Here is a 16,554-nt window from a genome sequence, read left to right on the forward strand (position 1 = left end):
GAGTCATCCGTCAGGGAAACAACGTCAGCGTCCATAACTTCTCTGGGAACTTGGAGCACATGTGCTCGAACAAATATTTGGAATCTAATATCTTGTAGCAACACTGAATCACTCCTTCATTTTGAACAGGTCGCCCTTACTTTTCTGTTCTCAGAGCTCTTCAGTTCCCAAGTGAGGCTCGTAATAGCTGTTTGGAATATTTTTACCAGTCAAAAACATCAGTAAGAGCTGACCTTTGGGAAAACCAAATGATTACACCTGAACTCCTTGCATGAAAGGATAGCATCCACAAAGGGTCCACTTTGGAAGGGTACCACCCTCATCAGTAAAATCGTCAGTGGGCTAATGCTCAGACTGAATGTGTATTTCTGGTTGCACAATCACAGCATGACAATTAAAATCTGAATTTTATAAAATGAGATATGAGGTACTTTTCCTCACACATTCCCTTCCAACTTAAGAAAACATTTGCTCATTTCCTATCCTGGGTAAGGCATTGTGTGAAATACTAAAGGAATTGTAAAAATAACTGAAACCAAAAAATACTTGACATTAAAGTAAAAACAGAGTTAAAAAGTTAAGTATCATTAGGTCGCTACCTAGGAGAGATGTACTACTTCACAATTTAATTCAGAATGTTCTTCCAGATATTCTTACATATAAAATACAGTGGAGTATGACTGACACCCACAACACGGATGGATCCCCAGAAATAATTCGGTAAGCCAGGCACACGAAGACAACATTCTATAGGGTTCCGTTTTCATGCAGGTCAAGAACAGGCAAACCAGTTTATTGTAGAAGTCATTCAGTGGAAGGCACAACTTGAAAGAGCAAAGGAAGCATTGTCTCTCTTGTTGTGGGTGGTGATTATAAAAAATCTGTCAAAAGTTAGCAAATTGAATCATTAACTATGCATTTTACTGTATGGAAAATGCCTTTTAAATGTTAAAAAAAAATACCACGGGACTAAATAAACATTAGTAAGAATAGAGGGTTCAGGTAAAAGCATGGCAAAGGGTTAATGGTAGTATCTCTTCTACTTGATCTCAACGGCATTTACAAAGAAAATATTCCCAAATTGGAAGGAATGAGAGGCAATGGCTAAAACAGTAAGTTTAATATTACAGTCACGTTGCCTGCTGGACTTCAGTCATGTATGAAAGATCCTAACACACAGAAGAAACAGTATTTTTAAATAGTAAATGAAAATAACATTTGCATCCATTTCTTTCTGCCCTAGCAACCAAAAACAAAACAAGTTTTCGTTTGCATATCCCCTATTACTCTATTACCAGGGTACTCTGGCTATTTACAGAGAAGGACCTGTAGAGGGTGATTCTCTGGTATTAGGATTTCTCAAGAGGCAAAACCTTGAGGGAGCACATCAAGGTCCCTGTGGGGCTCCTCCACCCTCACAGAAATTCTGATTCATGTCTTAGGGGCTTGGTTAGAACTCCCAGCCAAAGCCAGTCACTTTGAATGAGTCACATCCCTTAGCAAAGCAAGGTAGGAAGGCTAAAGAACCAGTTCCTGGCTGAAAACCCAAGAAAGGTGCTCTCTGCTAGCTCCCTGCCCCATTCAAGCCAGGAGAGGAAAAGGTGGAGCCCGGTGGGGGCGGGTTGGGGGGGGGGGTTGAGGGAGGGCAGATGTACCCACTCCTTCTCACTCCTCCTCTGTCAACACTGCACAGTGAAACTGCACAGAATTACTGCAGCCCAACCTCCAGCCCCTCTTTAACTTAAGGAAGGGAGAACAGTATGCTAAGTTGAGCGATAAAGGAAGAATTAAAGGAAATGGGAACCACCTACCGATTTTTGCAGCTTTCCAACCCAGCGCTAACAGTTTGGCCCATCTACCAAAAATAAAAGGGCACAGGACCAAACAGCAACGAAGCCACTCGCTCACTTTTGCAAGTGCACTAACAGCTGTAGAAATCCGGATAAACAAAGCTTGCTCAGGGAAGATGCCCCGGCAGAGCACAACTGGAGTTGTGAGCCTGAAAACATGTGTAGTGTTTTATACACTCATCTAATGTACATCTTAAGTCTTCTCCTAGACCTACTTTCTAAAGATTCCAGTCTAAGGCCATGCTATTTTTAGTTATGAGAGTAACAGCTGCACATGTCATCCTCTGGGGAGGGCACATCCCCTTGAACTGGCTTTGGAAACACCCAAGTCCTGTTCTCGGCTGTGCTATCCTGCTCCAGTCTTTTTCACAATCTTTAATATAATTTGCTGGCAATCTGTTGGCATGTTCGTCTTCCCTGCCAGTCAGCCTACTCGTTGAGGGCAGAGGCCATCTCTGGCTTGTGTATTGCTGAATTCCTAGCACAGAGCACAATGCCTGGCACGTAGATGGTGCTGAATAGACAGACATTAGGCAAATGAATGGATTTCTGCATGCATTTTGGGGTTTTATCATTTACTAGAAAACAAGCTTCATTAAAGATCTTATTCTATCTGGTTCTGTACCCTCTGACCTCAAATAGTACATGACCCACAGGAGGTCTTCAGTAAACATTTTCTGAATAAAGATTGGGAGAAGAGATCAATCCAGCGCTCGGAGTTAAATGAAATCTCTATGCACGTGACGTTTTAAAAGAGCAATAGTTCTGATTTATGAAGGCCACGAGTAGCAAATTCCACAATCAGCCTTCCAAGGGATTTTTGTGTGTGTGCCAAATAACTCAGCCAAGATTGTGACTGAACTTTTCAAAATAAGCATCTTGGAGTATGAAACAAGCCACCAGCCACAGTTTAGGCAACTGTAACTCTCAGGAAAACCATGATTACCCCACTGCTCAAAAGACATTCGCTGTGTTGCTCACCCTTAGAGTAGATGACCAGGCCTGTTAGGAATGTTCACATCTCCTCTGTGATTTGTAAGCTGCAATGTGCTCATTATAGAAGTACGCACCCCACAGGTACCATATACTATTTAAATGTAAGTGGAGGTAGGAAAAAATGGGACAGTCTGGCAATCTTCTGGATGGAATAGAGGGTGAAATCCATGGACAGTAAGAACTGCATTTCTAAGTGCAGTAACCAAAAGACGAAATTTTAACTTTTATTGGAAAGTCACTTCTATGAACACTTAACTATAAAGCAAATAATTTTAACTCTAGTTGGGGATAAAAACAGCCTCGCTGGGGCACCTGGGTGGCTCAGCTGGTTGAGCATCTACTCACAATTTCGGGTCAGGTCATGATATCAAGGTGTGGGATGGAGCCCCACATCAGGCTCTGCACTGAGCGTGGAGCCTGCTTGAGATTCTCATTCCCTTGCGTTCTCTCTCCCTCCCCTCTTAAGCCTCTCCCCCTGCTCACACACTCACACGCACTCTCTCAAATTAAAAAACAAAAAACAAACAAAAAAACCCCCACAAAACAGTCTTCCTCGTTTCATCTTGCTCTGGTCTACCCAGATGGAATGGGATATCTAACTTTTTTAGGGCTGGTGCTGCTGGAGGGGGCCTGACAGGGTTTGACTTCTACCAATTGGCCATAGGCTGAATCATTCCCAAACCTGAAACACACAAAAAGAAAAATGCTATTTCATATACCTATTTTGCAAATTAGACAGGGATTATTTTATATCACTAAATTCAAAACAATTCAAACCATAGAGTTAATGATTTGTGTGCCCTTGTCTTCAGTTTTATAATTTTGCTCTATATCATTTATATTTTAACAGGTTTTATTGGACTTCAAACTTCCTAAAATAATTTTTTTTATTAAGTTTATTTATTTTGAGAGAGAGAGAGAAACAGAGAGAGTATGAGTGGCGCAAGGGGCAGAGAGGGAGACCCAGAATCTGAAGCAGGCTCCAGGCTCTGAGCTGTCAGCACAGAGCCGGACATGGGGCTTGAACCCACAGCCATGAGATCATGACCTGAGCCAAAGCTGGACGCCCAACCGAGCCACGCAAGTGCCCCGAAACTTTCAAATACTTAATGAAGAGAAATATTAGACCTGTGGGCAAATTAGACATTTTAGAATTTTTCCACTTAAAATAACTGACCATTCAGCGGAGCCTGGGTGGCTCAGTCAGTTAAGCATCCGACTTTGGCTCAGGTCATAATCCTGCAGTTCGTGAGCTTGAGTCCCACATCAGACTCTGTGCTGACAGCTCGGAGCCTGGAGCCTGCTTCGAATTCTGTCTCTCCCTCTCTCTCTGCTGCTCCCCCACTCATGCTCTGTCTTTCTCTCACACAAAAATAAATATTTAAAAAATTAAAAATAAAATTAAAAATAAAATAAATGACCATTCAAATGATAAAATTATATATTGTAAAGCTGCATATTTTATTAAAGGTTTATTTTATCAAAATCTCACCTGCTCAACATCTACACTACTCTTTAGACTGCAATACAAGATAGTTTTAAAATCTTAAATTTGCTACAGCTGCCCGGCTAGTTCAGTTGGTAGAGCATGAGACTCTTAAAATCTTAAATTTGCTAGATTAATGCTCTTCTTTTGCATTTTCTCTAATGTAAAGACTATCAAAGTGAATTTAAATTTTACTATGAGCCTTTATAGTATATTCTTTTACCTTTCTTACTAAAATTATATATATTCCAAGGGATGATACACTTCTATTGTGACATGTACCTACTGGAAAATCTAACTTAAGTTATACCAGTCATTTATCCTGGATTTCCTCGTTTGGGTTGTTTTTTAATGACTCTATTATTTGTTGGTCTATTATGTGCCAGGAACTGTCCCTGGTCCTTTCATATATGGCATATTAATACATTTAATATAGTAAACTTTTTAACAATTCTATAAAGTAAATATCATTCCCCCTTCTGTATTATCTCTATCACATTCTTCTGATCTGGAAACCAAGGCCTCAAAGTTATAAAAACCTCCCCAAGGGTCGATCTATCTACAAAGTCCTACATTTCCAATCTACCACAGTCCTTCAATAATCAATATCTTTTAGGGCACGTGGATAGTTCAAACATCCGACTCTTGATTTCAGTTCATAATCTCATGGTTTGTGAGCTCAAGCCCCACATCAGGCTCTGTGTGGACAGTGTGGAGCCTGCTTGAAATTCTCTCACTCCCCCATCTCTCTACCCTCCTCTGCTCATGCTCTCTCAAAATAAACAAACTTAAAAAAAAAAAAACCTCAATACATTTTTATTTAAATAAATATCTTTCATCCATGTGCTCATTCAGTAACGATTTACTGATCTCCCGGCATGTGCCCAGGACTATGCTGCTCAATGAGGTGACAATTCAAGATGTTTACAGTTTAATGAGAAAGACAAAACCAGAGGCACCTGAGTGGTTCTGTCGGTTAAGTGTCCAATTCTTGGTTTCAGCTCAGGTCACAGTCTTGCAGTTTGTAAGTTCAAGCCCTGCATTAGGCTGTGAGCTGAGAGCATGAAGCCTGCTTATGATTCTGTCTCCCTCTCTCTGCCCCTCCCCCACTTGCACGCACGCACGCTCTCTCTCTCTCTCAAAATAAATAATAAACATTAAAAGAGAAAGAAAAAGACAAATACAATGAACTACATAAATGGAAGGTACAGCCTTGGGAGAAAGGTAAAACCTCTAGTGAAAAACAGGAGAGGTAAACCTGAGTTGAGATACAGGTAAAAACAGCTACCCATAATATTAACGTCATTAGCTTCTAATTATGGAGGGCTTTCAGTGGGTCAAGTACCACAACCCCACAAAGTAAGATTTTCTTAATTATGTCATTATTGATGCAGTCACCCTCAAAGTCGGCTCTAACAGTAGCTCCACTGTACAGATGAGGGAAATGTTAGGTTAATCACTCAAGGTCACACAGCTAGTGAACGTCTGGGATAAAATTTGAATCACATCTGTTTAAAACTGCAGTGTAAGTGGTAGGGGTCTTTATCTCTGTGCAGAGCCAAGCCCATCTGTCTGACAGAACACTGGGCCAGAGGTCAAACACAGGACTCTGAGGAGAAGGATGGGCAAATGGGAAGCAAGAGGAGCCGCTGGAAGATGAATATAAAGAAACACCGGCCAGCCAGCAGAGAGGCCCCTCTGGGGCCTTCTTTCTTCCTCACCACAGACAGCCACAGTGCGACATGCCAGTCCACGTCCTCAACCAAAGTAAGGTAATCTACAACAGAGGGCAGAAATAACCTTTCAACATAAAGAGTCATCCTTTTCTTTTAAGCTCCAGTATAATTACCTCTAATCAAATTCAGGTTTTCACCTGCAAATCCAAACCTGATGAAAAGACCACTTTCAGGGCAGCTGGGTGGCTCAGTCGGTTAAGCATCAAACTCTGGCTCAGGTCATGATCTCACGGTTCGTGAATTTGAGCCCCACATGAGGCTCTGTGCTGACAGCTCAGAGCCTGGAGCCTCTCTGTGTCTCCCTCTCTCGCTGCTCCTCCCCCTTCTCAAAAAATAAACAAACATTACCAAAAAAATTTTAATTTAAAAAGAAAAGAGCACTTTCACCTGATCCCTAACACCTCGACTAATACAGGGTTGGGGGAAGAAGGTGGCTCCCTCAGGGGAACAAAGGACCAGGTCTCTCCCCTTCCCCTTCAAACCCACATGGATGTAGATTCCCAAGGCATCCCCCAAACCGTCAGAGAGTGGCGTTTGGGTGTGTTGGAATAACACGGTGGCTGAGAAGGCGCTCTCTCAATGACCCAAGGTCACTGCCAATTCTGAAGACATTTAGAAAATGAGGGGCCCATACTGACTCCCTGCATATACAATGATCAAGAATGGGGGCGGGGGTGATGGGAAGGAGGTAAAGTCAAATTTTTAATGTTTATTTATTTTGAGATTGAGATGGAGGAGAAATAGAATGACGGGGGAGAGGCAGAGAGAATCTCCACACTGACAGCGCAGAGCCCAACACAGGGCTCAATCCCACAAACTGTGAGATCATGACCTTAGCCAAAATCAAGAATCAGATGCTCAACTTATAGAGCCAACCTGGTGCCCCAGTCAAATGGGCTTTTAACATAAGGTCCACAACCATGGCCACCATGTGCCATATGACTGTCCTCCCTTCACTGAATGGAGAACATCTCTGAATGGTCTTCCATGTTCCACATTTCAGTAGTAATAGCGGAATCATGGAGAACCCTGACCACTGAGAATCTCATCGTTGATCTTCTTCTCCTCTGTCTTACGATATTCAATTGGTAATAAAAGCTATTTACCTCTTACTTAAAAGTCTCCCTCCTCACTTCTTGCGCATACAATTATCTGGTGGGAGCACACGTAGTTGGGCTAGAACTGCCTGACAGCAATTGGGAGAATGCGATAAGCTACAGGTGCTCCTGATGGAAAAACAATTCCTAAATTTATGAACCATTCACTAAGAGCCTGCTAAGTGTCAGCCCTTAAGGTTTTTTGCAAGATTCCCTGAGAGAATTTGGAGAACACTGTCAGTCTGTCTGAAGATCTGTGAGAGGAAAACACACACACAACAATTCTCTCTTTGCAGAACCCACATGCCATTCTTCAACTGCTTTATCTTTGAACACATGTGTCTGCAGCACAACCACTGTCATGATCATCCTTAACCTGACACGTAGTGGACATTTCCTGCACTCATAATGTGACACAGGCAACACAGAACAGACAGCAATGTTTATGAGGAAAGGACTTCAAGATCTCTGGGGTTAAGGGTAGCCATTTCCTTTTTTTTTTTTTAATTTTTAATGTTTTATTTATTTTTGATACAGAGAGAGACAGAGCATGAGAGGGGGAGGCGCAGAGAGAGAAGGAGACACAGAACCGGAAACAGGCTCCAGGCTCTGAGCTAGCTGTCAGCACAGAGCCTGACGCAGGGCTCGAACCCACGAACGTGAGATCTGACCTGAGCCAAAGTGGGAGGCTTAACCGACTGAGCCACCCAGGCGCCCCAAGGGTAGCCATTTCTTACACTGAAATGAAATGAAATAAAATGAAATGAAAATAAAGTAAAATGTGATATCTTTAAAAAATTTAAAAGAGTAGCCATTTTCATGACTGCTTTTAAATACATGAATTCATTATGACAATGACACTGTAAGTGTCGCTCATGGAATGTGAGTGAAACGCTCTCCACATATACCTTCCACCCTCCTAGCAACCCCATGTGGCTGAAGAAACAGGCTCAGAAAAGCCAAGAAACTTGCCTCAGGTGATAGATTCTAGGTGGCAAAGCCAAATACAAACTCAGGTCTTCCTGACTGCCAGCCCTTCTTTCCCACTTCCTATCTCCCTTCTCCTGGTCTCCCAACTCTGCATCGACGTGATCTCCACAACCTCTTTCTCCCCTCCCCACTCCTTCTCAGGGAATCGCTTTCCCCCCTCTCTTTATAATCTCCTACTTTTCCTAGGTAGCATCTATGGATTGATGAATTTATGCTGTTTCTTTGTTATTTGTATCACTTAGAAACAATACTGGGTTTTGTTGATTGGTTTTTCTTTTTTTTTTTTTTTTTATTAAGAGGATCAGGGCACCTTGGGTGGCTCAGTTAAGCATCCAACTTCAGCTCAGATAATGATCTCATAATTCATGGGTTCACGCCCCACATCAGGCTCTGTGCTGACAGCTCAGAGTCTGTAGCCTGCTTCAGAATCTGCCTCCCTTCAGATTCTGTCTGCTCCTTCCCTGCTTGCACTCTATCTCTCCCTCTCTCAGTGAAAAGTAAACATTAAAAAAGAATGTTTTTCTGAAAAAAAGAGGGTCTTATCTTTTACACAAATTAAGCATCTAAAACTTGCTTATTTAATAAGTAACAGTAGAAATAAAATGATCCAACAAATGAAAGAAAAGTGTATAATAAACCTATCGTATTATACATAAACAAACTTATAAAATAATGTTTAAGGTCTGCGTTTTATGTCAGAAGGGTGTATAATTTTTGTTTAGAATTTAGTTTTCTTAAAAACTAAGCACAAATCAGAGGGGGAAAAATGCTTAAAGTTGTGTCTATGTAATGTTGCAAGACAAATTTAGCCATTATTTTGTCTGTGCCAAGCCAAAGGTTATTTTTCAAATATCTAGATAGACTGTCTGAAGAAATCATAAATTCACTTATAAAGACACAAACTCAGTTCATATAAAACAAGCTTTATAAACAAGCCTATAATTTGCATAATTGTCCTTTGCAAAAGAACATCTATTTGCATGCCTGACCTATGGCTAAAGTTCTGCCAAAGTTAAAACTAAAATTATAAAAAAGATAATTTTAAAGATCCATATCCTTTTTCCTCCGATTTCAAGTATCTGTATTTTCAAATACTGTGGAAAACAGTAGAGTTTCAATGTCCTAGATTAAAAGCATTAAATATAAAAAAACAACATCTGGGTTTCACAAAAGAATGTATTTTCCTTCATTTGTATTTGTAGCTACTGAAGAACTCCCTGCCGCGAGCTCTCCCATCAGCATCCAGACCCGCAGCCAGGGCGGAACGGACACCGTGACAGTGTCCGCGACAGAGCCCTCCGCCTCGTCGTCTATACAGACGTTCCACCTGATGTTTTGGCTGAGGACTAGAAGAACCGCTCTTTGGTACACACCCACAGTGTCCTGTTGCTGACACCTGCATCTAGTATTCCTTAACAAGGCTGCTTCTTGGGATGGAATCTAATTAATTTTAGCTGCAGTATTATAAAGCAAGGCAAAGCTCAAGGAGGAGCACTAGTAACGACCATAATAACTTAAGACAATCGTTTGACTGTATTAAGCTTTCAGTCTCTGTCTTTATAGGAGGTACCAGTCAAGAAGTACATTTCCTTGGCTGAAAGTAATTGGAAATGAGGTTTTTCTGTTCTAAAACTGGTGATCTTTCCACAGATCCAGTCCTGACTACGTCAAAAGCAGATCAAGCTGCGGTGCCCACGTGGCTCAGTGAGTTGACTGGCCCACTGGAGAGCTCGGCTCAGGTCATGATCCAGGGTTCACAGTTTGAGCCCAGTCAGGCTCTGCGCTCAAAGCCTGAGCCTCCTTTGGATCCTCCTCCTCTCTCTGCCCCTCCCCTGTGCACGCACCTGTGCTCTTTTTCCGCTCTCAAAAATAAATGCTAAAAAAAAAAAATTCAAGCTTTAGTCTATAGAATACAAAGCTTCCATTAAAACCTTAAAACCAATCCCTTAGCAAATGTTTGTTGAGTATCTACTATGTGAAAAGCATGGAGATATGCAGGCTGTGGAGTACAAAGGTGAGTAAGATAGCACGTCTCCCTCTGAGACTATATAAGCTTTTCCTTCGGATGTATTACTGAATCAGCCAGAATACAAAACACAAACCGATAAGCACGATAACAAAAGAAAACCTCAATTATTAGCTAGAGTGGAAACTTTTATTAAAATGCAACCATTTAAATCTAACCTGCTACAAATACCACTTTGAAAGTTTAAAACCAACCTTTAACTTAAAGCAAGATTATGGGATTCTTAAGAATGTATTATAATCTCCCTCCAAGAATGTCAGAATTTAAATAGTATCTGACAGAAACCTTCACAGGAGCTTTTGGTCTAAACTTACTGGTTTACAAAAGGGGGAAAAAATGTACAGCAATCAAGATACTGGAGAAAAAAGAAAGGGTGTCATGTGGAACACCTTTAGCGTTGTGTTTGTGTCAGGTTTAAAAAAACAACAGGAATTATAAAAGGAGATGAGAAACCTGTTGGAAAGCAAGTCTTGGACTTGAAAGTTAGAACACATAAGATAAATTGTGACTAAAGACTTGGAACCAACAGGTTTATACAACAACAACAAAAGGACAAAACTATACTCTGAAGAGAAAAGCTCTAAGGATAGTTTGCTTTGTTGTGTTTTTTAACTATCATTCTCCTGGGAGAGAATATATCTCCCATCCCCTTGCCATAGCAAATAAGGCAAAGGTAGCACCAAACTTTATTTTTTAAGAAATCACATTTAAGAGTGCTCCAGCCAGGCTGGCCTAGCCCCAGTCCCTTATCTATTTCTCATCCCTCCCAGGGCTGCTTCAGGCACTGTATCTGGAGTCCCCTCCCCAAGAATTCGTGCTCTCTCCCTGGTACCACCACTGCCCCTGGTACACATCTTGATTGCAGCCTTAATCACAGACTTACTGCAATTATCTATCCATGTCTCTGCCTCCTTCTGAGATAGTGAGGTACTGGAGGTCAAGGACCCAAGAACCTGGCAGAGTAGGTACAATTAACATTGTTATAACAGATAACAGGGAGTCTCAAAGTGCCACGGAGGAGAATTCTACTGGGGCCATAAAACCACTAAGTACAGTGTTAATCAAATTAGTTAAAAAGAGCAATTCACTTGATTCTTTCAGTAATGCTTGGCTCAGCTTCTTCTGAACAGCAAACACCATTCTAGGCATGAGGGACACAGCTTGGAACACAAAACACACAAGACACCTATCATCAGGGAGCTTATGATATATTAGAGGAGGGTGAGGAAGAGAATTTTTTTTAAATAATAGCAATGAATGTCTACAATGCTTAGGATATTTTGCACGATCTCTGGAAGGCTCAAATGACCCACTTCAGTGCCTAAGAAATTTACACTCTAGTTGTGGGGATAAATACAATGAACAACAAAGACAAAATACAAAGTGAATGCTAATTGTGCAGTACAGAAAAATAAGGGGTGTGACAATTCATTAGTGGGCACTTTGGACAATGAAGATCAGTAATATAAATATCAGAAAACAGTTTTCTACGTTTGTGACAGGCTCAGAAGGGGAGGGAGCCCCTGAAAAAGAGGAGGTAAGTCTGGTATTACCAAAGAAAGGAAATGGCCTGAGCCAAAGCAGAGGGAAAAGTCTAAGACTTGTTGGAACAATAGAAGTTTCACCTCCTGCACACCTGCCACCACTTTCTACCCAATCACTCAGTTCAAGTCCAAGAGTCACACTGCTTCCGGAAGCCATGGGTCTCTGACACCTCAGAGATGTGTTGCCTCTTTCCTCAACTCTCAGACCACTCCTCTCTATTCCCATGGCCTTGCAGGCATTTCCAAACCTGACTGCTAGAAAGACTTACCTCCACCATCTCCCCTCTCCAATCCCATTTTCCAACATGCTGCCAGGGAGAGATCTTTCTTTCCTAAGGCAAATTTGATCCCGTCACTCCTTTCCTTAAAATCTGTCAGGAGCTCCAAATCCTAAATCCTTAAAACATACAGATGATTCTTCATGATGTGGCCTCTGCCGGTCTCCCTAGTCTTGTAGCTGCTCCCTTCCACCACGGGGGACTCCGTGGAACTCCAGACCCTCCTGCTATGCCACTGCACCTGCCTGGTCCTTCGGGGCCCAGCCCAGCAATCTCCTCTGTAAAACTGCCTCCCACTATCCTCCCACAGCTGTGTGCCCACCTCAATAATGGCACTTACTGCCCGTGCCTGGTTCCATCAAACCCACTTCTCCATGGCCCAGGGATGCAACACTCATTTTTAGTTTCTCAATACCCAGCCCAGCACCTAATCCTGGACCTAGCACAGAAGGTTTGCTCAGTTAATAATGATATAGCAAAACTGGGTTAGGACCAGATTTGTAAGTGATTAAACAAACTTTATAGTGAAGGGACAGAAATTGTGAGGACATCTCTGTAAAAATGTGACAGCAAAAAGGGAGCCAACAAAGACACCTGAGAGAGACAGCTGGACCATCATCACTCAGAGGTGATGAGCTTCTGCCTACAACCCCACAAACCAATGACATGACCATCAGCTGAGGGGCTCAGAGAGTAAACTCCCCCCTAAACAGACTGGGATCCCAAAGCAACCAGCCAAGCATCTAAACAAAACCGTTTTGCCTGAACTATGTGACTTATTCCTGAGAACACTCTTTCTCTCAGCAAAATATGAACCATAGAAAGGCAAAAAACAAAACCAACCAACAACCCTCCCCCCCCCACACCCAAAATAAAACAGAACACAAAATATCTACATTATGGCTCCAAAAGATTTTTCTGTCATTCTCTACATGAAAAGGAAAAAAATGTTGCATTTTATTCAGAGATTAAAGGCAGGGAGGAGGGAGAAAGGCAGCCAAGAGCTCTCTGCTGCACACCAGCATCAGTACAATAAGGCCTTGCCATGTGATCTCACCAGCATCAGTGCAATAAGGGCTAGAAGCCACATACTTCCTGCCACTACTGCCCAGGGATCACATCTGCATTCGGTGGCTGGAGCTGATTTTAGAAAATAAGTGGTCTTTTGCAAAAATGTTCTCATACCAACAGGCTGCCTCTTTCACAAACCTTTGGTTGGGTCCAATTTCTGGTGGCAATGAGTTAAGCAAATATGGGAAAGGTGCTCATAGTAACATTTGCCATCCTCTGACTCTCTAGACAAGTTGATGTCAAACAAGGAGGTAATCCTTACACTTAAAGCGTGCTTTAAAGGGAAGCAGCAGAAACCCACTGGGGGGCGGGAGGCTCTAAGTCCCAGTCCACTACAGGGAACACTTCCATATATGTAGGCATGTAAAACATTTATAGGATATACCCAACGATCACATCTAGTTTAAAAAGATTTTATTTCTGTCCTTTGTAAATTAGCCAATGATAGATGGTTTACTCAGGAACTATGTCAAAAATAACCCTACTGCTCTGAATGATAAAGTTAATATTGGGAGAGGGATTACATAGAAATCTTCAGCACCTGAGTGGATTTTAAATTATACAACTATCAGTAATGACAATCAAGTACTAGGAGAAAGCTGTCAACAGCTTAACCATAGTTCTGCATATAAATCTAGAGGTACAAGTTAAAATTATAATCTTCATTTCACCAGAAACTCCTCTCCCACAGTTTAAAATTACAATTATTTTGTAAAAGGTTATATAACATCAGCTTACTCCTGCTAACTTTTAAAAAGACCTATTTTGCAATGTCATAAACTTTCTATTGACATGGTAAACATTTCCCCTTGATATAAAAATCTCTGCAATCCACACTGAATTTGTATAACAAAGAAAAAGTATGGAGAACTACTTAAATATTTGTTGTCTGTCATAAAATCATGTTGAATAGCCCCTATAAACCATAAGGTAATAATATCAGTAGCCCATAGAGGGAAGGGTGATGGAGGGATAGAGATATTTAACTTTTAAATATTTAAAACTTTTTTTTGACATTTATTTATTTTTGAGAGAGAGTGACAGAACAGAAGCAGGGGAGGGGCAGAGAGAGAGGGAGGCACAGAATCCAAAGCAAGATCCTGGCTTCAAGCTGTCAGCACAGAGGCTGATGCGGAGCTCAAACTCACAAACCACCAGATCATGACCTGAGCAGAAGTTGGATACTTAACTGACTGAGCCACTCAGGCACCCGAGACATTTAACTTTTTAAAATATGTTTACCAAAAAAGAAAAAATAAATAAAATATATTTATCGTTTGACTTGATAAGAACCAGCAAAAATTACATCAGTAATTAAAAAAAAATAAAAAGAACCAAGACACTTGGTTGGCTCAGTGGTTCAGCGTCGGACTCTTGATTTTTGGCTCAGGTCGCGATCTCTTGGTTTGTGGAATCAAGCTCTGAGCTGACAGCATGGAGCCTGTTTAGGATTCTGTCTCCCTCTCTCTCTGACCCTCCCCTGCTCATTCGCTCTTCCTTTCTCTCTCTCTCTCTCAAAATAAATAAATAAATAAATAAATAAATAAATAAAACTGAGATCTGTTGATGGCACAGTAAAACAAACAGAGCTCAGAGCCTCCTGCTTATTTCAGGTACCATTTGAGTTTTTATCCTTATTTGTTTACAACAGTCAGTATAAACAGTGACAGACAAGAGTGTTTTTCTAGGAAATGGACCGTGCCAGTTGATTGTACGTGCTAGTCTATTGTAACTTTTTAAAGTCTGCTATCTTTTTTACGTAACTATGATTTATCAGTAAAGCCTGTTAAGTAGTAGTATTATATATTAGCTGACGGCCGAGTAACCAGGTGGAAAAGGGAGTAATCCACACAGGTCTTGCAAGTCACAACATCTGGTTTTGAATCTTTACTAGCTATTCGAAGAGCTAGGCAGATCAACCTGTGAGCTTCAGCTTTCCAATAAAAAGCAATACTACTTGCTCTCTCCATCTAATAAATTGGTCTCAAATGAATGAAAGGTAAAGCTAAGTCGTGGCACATAAGCCCCTCTCTTCAACTTGTTCCTCATCAACAACGAAATTATTAAGTTCTCTTGATTTAAGTGAGCAGTACCCATAATAGCCAAGATATGAAAACAACTTAATTGTCCATCTATAGATGAATAAAGATGTGGGGGGGGGGTGCGCGCACATATATAATAATCACCACCAGCATCCTCCTGAACCTCTTCATTCTGGCATATGGGCAATGGAATATTATTCAACCACGAGAAAGGAGGAAATCCTGCCATTTGGGACAACATGGATCGGACTTCAGGGCATTATGCTAAGTGAAAGAAGTCTGACAAAGACAAATAGGTGAAGTCGAATGGGGGGGAGATTTTTATCAAAAGGCACAATCTTCTGGCTGTAAGACAAGTTCTGTGAATCAAAGGTACAGCACAGTGGTTATAATTAATAGTGCTAAGAGAGTGGACCTTAAATGTTGTCACCAAAAAAGGAAATGCTAGAGTTGTGAGTTAGTGGGGGTACTGGTTAAAGCCACCGTGGTAATCATTTTGCAACATGTAAATGTATCAACTCAACATGTACTTTAAACTTGCACAATATTCTATGTAAACTGTAGCTCAATACAGCTGGGGAAAAAATGATAAAGAAAAACCACACCTAGCTCCTAGAATTAAGTTACTTCTAAAGTTATTAGAGAAGAACAGGACTGCAGGACATGAGCAGGAACTGTTACGCTTTAACCTGATTTGGCGTGCAGGAAACAGACTCGGAGTTGCTGAACAGACCAGCACTGTAATTTAATTGCCAGTCTTCTGGAGAAGACCCAATATGTCATCATTCCCAGACAGTGATTTTCTCTGGGCTCCTCCGATGGTTCTCCCCTTACCGGCCGCCTCCCATCCCTTTTGTTTGTTGCAGTAGTTGTTTCACTCTTAAACAGCTCTCCCTCGTTCCGTCTACAACTTCTAAACATTTTTAACTCTAGCTAGAATTGATACACCACAGGCTTGCCCCACCCAACCACTCCCCACCCCGCCAAGCGCCAGAGGCCCTCCGGACGTGCAGGAAATGTCCAGAGGTCACCCGACCCCCACCCTCCACTCCCGGCTAAGGGCTTCTTCCTCCAATCACTTCCTCGCGGGCTCTGCGGCTTAAAAAAGGATCCCGGGCTGCCACCCACGGCCACAAATCAGTTGCCGAGGCGCCCCACCCTCCCCTAAGAGCGGCTCCTTGCTTTCACTTTAAAACGGATGCAGGTGGGTCACACCCCTGCTCTCCGAACCGGGGCTGGATCCCCGGTGCAGGTTCGGGACGGAGGAAATGACCCAAAAGTTGCCGCTTCAGGGTCCAGACTTCCCCGTACCCAGCTCGAGTGCCCTGGCGAGGCGTCCGCGGCCCGCCCAGCCACTGCTGTCGGGGGCCCGTGCGCGCCCCGCGCCTCCCCGGCCTCCCCGGGGCGCCGGCCCGCGGACAGCCGAGTCTAGAGGCGG

General features: G+C 42.1%; 1 protein-coding gene across 2 annotated transcripts in view; it reads right to left on the bottom strand.

The window, feature by feature from the left end:
• Positions 1 to 16,554, bottom strand: part of ANO6 (anoctamin 6) — a 193,078-nt gene that overhangs the window by 176,070 nt on the left and 454 nt on the right. The gene's annotated exons all lie outside the window — the stretch shown is intronic.

This window comes from Suricata suricatta, chromosome 10 (assembly GCF_006229205.1).
Source record: "Suricata suricatta isolate VVHF042 chromosome 10, meerkat_22Aug2017_6uvM2_HiC, whole genome shotgun sequence".
NCBI classification, from domain to species: Eukaryota; Metazoa; Chordata; class Mammalia; order Carnivora; family Herpestidae; genus Suricata; species Suricata suricatta.